The 5,066-nt window shown below is 43.9% G+C and overlaps 1 long non-coding RNA gene across 1 annotated transcript; it reads left to right on the top strand.

Moving 5' to 3' along the window:
- Window positions 1–420: 420 nt before the first annotated feature.
- Window positions 421–2,381, top strand: LOC148890849 (uncharacterized). Its single transcript, XR_016116660.1, has 3 exons — window positions 421–581; window positions 771–872; window positions 2,269–2,381. It is a non-coding gene; the product is annotated as an uncharacterized LOC148890849 (long non-coding RNA).
- The last annotated feature ends 2,685 nt before the right edge of the window (window positions 2,382–5,066 follow it).

The following is a 5,066-nucleotide window of genomic DNA, read 5'->3' as shown; positions in this document are numbered from 1 at the left end:
TTGTTATACATCCAGTTATGAATATGATTCTGATATTTCTGAAGAGAAAAGCATACATGTTTGCAATCGATTAAAGAATTTACTTGTGCCATTTTGAGGCAACATTGGGGGGAAATCTCTCACACCAAAAAAAAGAGGCACAAAATGGTGACCTCTTGTGGCCACCTCCGTTTCCAGAGGCTGATCAATTCCTTTTATGGCGCTTGGACGCCCTCTTCTGGCCTTTTGGTGGCTTTTGGGTGCAACACGAGGTCCCCAGACCAAACAAGTACAGCAAAATACATTGACGTGATGGAAGGACCGCGACAATGCGTCTTTTTTACGGTCAGGGGCGGTACTTTAGTGATGTCACGTACGGACTCGTCACCAACTCAAAAACAAGACTTCCTGAATATTCAGCGCGAGTCTTAAAACGTAAAATATAGCTATATGCGGTGGAATCTTTGTAAAATACACTCAGTAGAAGTCATTTGAAGCCATTTTACAAATTATGGACACAACTTGTGTGGTGGCGTCGGTTGTCCTTTAAATTTACAGGCCGGCGGACAGGATAGACGACGGCTGTGCAACGACATATTAAGGTGGATTCACATGGCTGGCATTGTTTTGAAGAACATGCTGCGCCTACCTTTTCGCATAACAATACTGACACGAGGCAAACGCAAGTGCAGCTTGAAGAATCACTGTAATTTATTGCAAATGCAGTCTTTTCACCTGAGTAGATTGTAAATCAAATTTTAGCACCCAATCTTACGGAAATTGCTCTGCAGGCTGCTGGGTCCCCACTGGAGTCATACGCGTACCCCGGCTCCATTCCCAATCACATCTGCGCACGATGGCTCTATCGCTGAAAGATGGCAGCGCGACTCCAAGTATGATTTGCTTTTCTTTCTTTTTGCTGCGTGAGGTTGTGTTCATCATTGCTGCTTGTAGTCCCTGGTGTTTGTATTCATACATACAAAGCCACATATTTGTATATGACTTCATAGAAATCTACAGGCTCTCTTCGGAGTCAATTTTTGTTTTGTTGGATGACTTGTTGTCGGACGCGTGACTGAATTGACAAAAAAATGCTTTTTTATACAGACTGCATGCTGTTGTTGACGATAATGCACATTGGTCGGCACAGAGAAGGAATAGAAACCGCCCGGTGTAGGCCGTGGTCCTTTCTGGATTTCTAAACAGCTCCCTCAGACAGTCCTCAAAAGTAATAATAATAATAATCATAATACAACATTTCTAAGCACCTTTCAAAACTCTCAAGGTCGCTAGAGTCACTGGATAAGTTTTTCTGTGGGTGAGCTGCGGCAGCCACACGCGGCAACATTCACTCAACCTGGAAGTAACTGAAATAGATAAAAAGCTAGCCAGCTAATAGATAGCGATGAGGTTTCTTCGGCCGTCATCTGTACAATTTTGAAGGTTTCGGACGTTTCGCCTCCTATCCAAGAGGCTTCGTCAGTGTTTGCTGACGAAGCCTCTTGGATAGGAGGCGAAACGTCCGAAACCTTCACTTTTGTACAGATGACGGCTGAAGAAACCTTCTCATCGATGGACCACTCCTGTACGACTGAGAGCTTACACAGACGTATAGCTAATAGATAGCGAATATATAGTTAGCTAGATAGATAACCAGCTAGCCAGACCACTAATAGATAGCTAATAGATAGCTCGCTAGATTGCTAGCCAGCCAGCTAGACCACTAATAGATAGATAATATATAGCTACATAGATAGCTAGCCAGTCCGCTAGAACGCTACTAGATGGCTAATAGCGAGCTCATAATAATAATACATTTCATTTCTAAGCGCCTTTCAAAACTCTCAAGGTCGCTTTACAGTCACTGGATAAGTTTTTCTTTGGGTGAGCAGCGGCAGCCACACGCGCCAGCGTTCACTTAACCTGGAAGTAACTCAAATACATAGAAAGCTAGCTAGCTAATAGATAGCTAATAGATAGTTAGCTAAATAGCTCGTCATTACTGTCACGGTTTGCAAGGTGGTGATGCTGGTGGGTCCCAAAAAAGCAGGCAGGAGGGAGCAGCAAGGTGTAATTGACAAATTGTATTAAAATAAAGTCAGCAGGAACAAAATCTCAAACGTCAAAGTCATCTGTACAGAAAAGTAGAAAGTATCAAAGAGAACCATGAGTAAAAATCGACCAAGATGAAACAAACCTGACAGGGTGAAGCAAACACATACAATGACCTGACAATGAATGATCGTGCCGGGAGTCCTTTTAACTGTCACTGATTGGAATGACCAATAGCTTTGCAGGTTGCAGTCGGGGCCTAGCAGCGCCACCCGTTGGTCGCCAACCAGATCGTGACAACTACATAGCACATCTTGAAAGGTCACTGGGGGTTCTGGTGGGCACAGGGGCAACGCAATAATAAAGAGCACAGGGCAAGAGATGAGACCAAAACCATGCTTGGAAAGAGAAGACAAAGTGGAGGAGAAGAGAAACATGCTTGGGAGGAGGGTTAGAAAAAGATCATGGGTGGGGGCTCACCACAGAATGGTTGCTTCCCACTTTGACTTTCCAGGTGGCGGTGGACCTAATGAAGTTGGACCCTTTTTGATCTCGTCTTCAGTCTCCTCGCACCCTCCCCCCCCCCCCCCCCCGAGAAACAAGCAACGTAAAGGTGCTGTGAGAAATTTGCGGCTTCCCCCAACAATCTATCATGAGTGTACGCTCAGCAAGGGGTCATTACGGCACCAATCAGAGCAGTGCAGCTCCAGACGGTCTCGCAACAGTCACGGCGAGATAGCGCCCACCCTGCCGGGAGTCTGCAACAACCTGTCAATCCCCACTGTCTCTTGAGCTCTGATATCAAGTGTCACGGCTCTGCCAATAACACGCCGTATGCCTTGATCAAGCTTCTCCAATTGGACCCCTATTTACATCTAGCATCAGGTGGGGGCTCTACTCAGTGATTCAGATTCGGATATAAAAGAAAGGTTTAAAGGAAAACCGACACCTCCGGCCGGACAAGTTGCGAGTTGCGTCCATAATTTGTAAAATCACTTGAAATGACTTCTAATGATCGCATTTTACAAAGATTCCACCGCATGTAGCTATATTTTACGTTTTAAGACTTGCGCTGAATATTCAGGAAGTCTGTTTTCGAGTTGATGACGATGCCCAAAGTGACGTCACGGAGGGAACGCCCCTGACCGAGAAAGCGACACACAATGCATTCTGGGTACTTTTTTTCATCTGAAAAAAACATGTTGATTGCGAAATTAGAAGGAAAACTACATAAATAACGCAATGGTGAATCGTTGTGTGTCGCACCAAGACTACCAGTAGTGGTAACACCATAAAGAAGGTGTTAAGTTGATGCAAATTCCCAGCGGACAAATCAGCCCATTTCCAACGGAGTTTGTGCGCCATCTTGTGCATTTCCTGGGTGCTACATTGGAGTCCAGACGACTCAAATTGATACGGAAGGACTTCTTTAATCGATTGCAAACATTTAGCTTTCCTAGTCAGAAGTATTTGAATCAAATTCATAACTGGATGAGTAACAAGAAAGCATCTTCTCCGAATCTGAACTCTCTGAAGCCATTGTTTGGATTCTGGAGCAAGGCAGTGTGTGACCAAAAGTCACGTCACGAACAAGGGGGCGGCACTTTCTGAATCTCCCCAGTACCAAGCTCATTTTGTGGCAGTTTTGGGACACTAAGTTATTTTTATTTGTGTTTTGCATTTGACAAAAAATATCAGCCTGCGTGTTTTGGGTATTTTAGATGCTATAAAACGTTTTTCTGATGTCAGTTAGGAAACAAAAAAAATGGTGTCGGTTGTCCTTTAAATTAGGCTCAGTTTGCTGAAAAATGAGAATGCCCCGGTCAATATGTTTTCTCGGCGTGTTCAAACAACTGTGCATAGCACTCAACAGTGACACACCGGCGGGACAGAGGGCAAATGTGTTAATTGAGGCTAAAAAGTGTGTCCGATTGCCGCATGCGAGCACGCATGCCCAAAGTGCTTACCCCGTGGAGTTCCGGGGTAAGCATGAAAAATGCATGCGGATGGGGAAGTAGGAAATGTCAATAGAGGAATCAAAGTAATCAGGAAGGTGCTGAAGGGGATATTGGTGTGATAAATCATCTTGTTCCTGTTGGAGGGGGCACGAGGTGGGCTGGAGGTTGTTATGGAGTTGAACAGTTTTGTCATCAATGTGCAGCTTGCCTAATCATCTTCAAGGAAACGTTTGAAGATGGACTTTGGTCGAGGTTCAATTCAGGGTGTATCAAAGTCAAAGTCAAAGTCAGCTTTATTGTCAAATATGCTAATATGCATGACATACAGCAGTGCCTGAAACTCACACAAACAGTTAGCTGACACCAGGGCAGACAACTCTAAAAAGTTGCCTGCCTGGCCATAAAGTTGCCTGCCCGGCCATAAAGTTGCCTGCCCCATTTTTCACAACTTGAAACACAAAAAGATGACTAATCACACAAAAAAACATTGTTGCAAAGTATTAAGGATTGATAACAGTGTTTGAAACACATGACAAAAAGTTAGCGGACACCCAGGCAGACAACTCTGTATAAAGATTTTTTTTTTTAATTAAAGAAGTACCTACCGCAAATGATCCCTTGCTTAATTTATGGTAAATATCACATGCTGAAGATTTTGCTCCAGTTGTCGTTTGTCGTCATGGCGCACAATGCAATGTTTGTTTTGCATTGTCTGCTAGAATCCACGTGGACTCCTCTTTCTAAGCGCCTTTCAAAACTCTCAAGTACACTTTACAGTCACAGTGCAAATGCCAATTTGCCAATGAAAATTGCCAAACGAACATTTGTTTGTCAATTTGCATACTTGACACGACAGCCAATCAGAAGCCTGTTTCGTGCTTCGGACTATACCGTGACTGTAAAATGTACTTGAGAGTGTCTAAAGGCTCTTAGAAAGAGGGGTCCACATGGCTCGTAGCAATTTGCTTGTAGCTTTTGCTTTATTGAATAAAACAAACGTTTGATTTGAAAAAAATATTCTGTTTGAAGAAGTTGTCGGCCACCCGGGCCAAAACGCTTTGAAAGTTGTACACCCGA

Source organism: Hippocampus bargibanti, linkage group LG12 (genome assembly GCF_051943395.1).
Source record: "Hippocampus bargibanti isolate YZ-2025 linkage group LG12, ASM5194339v1, whole genome shotgun sequence".
In the NCBI taxonomy this organism is placed as follows: domain Eukaryota; kingdom Metazoa; phylum Chordata; class Actinopteri; order Syngnathiformes; family Syngnathidae; genus Hippocampus; species Hippocampus bargibanti.
This window is presented reverse-complemented; position numbering and strand designations above follow the sequence as displayed.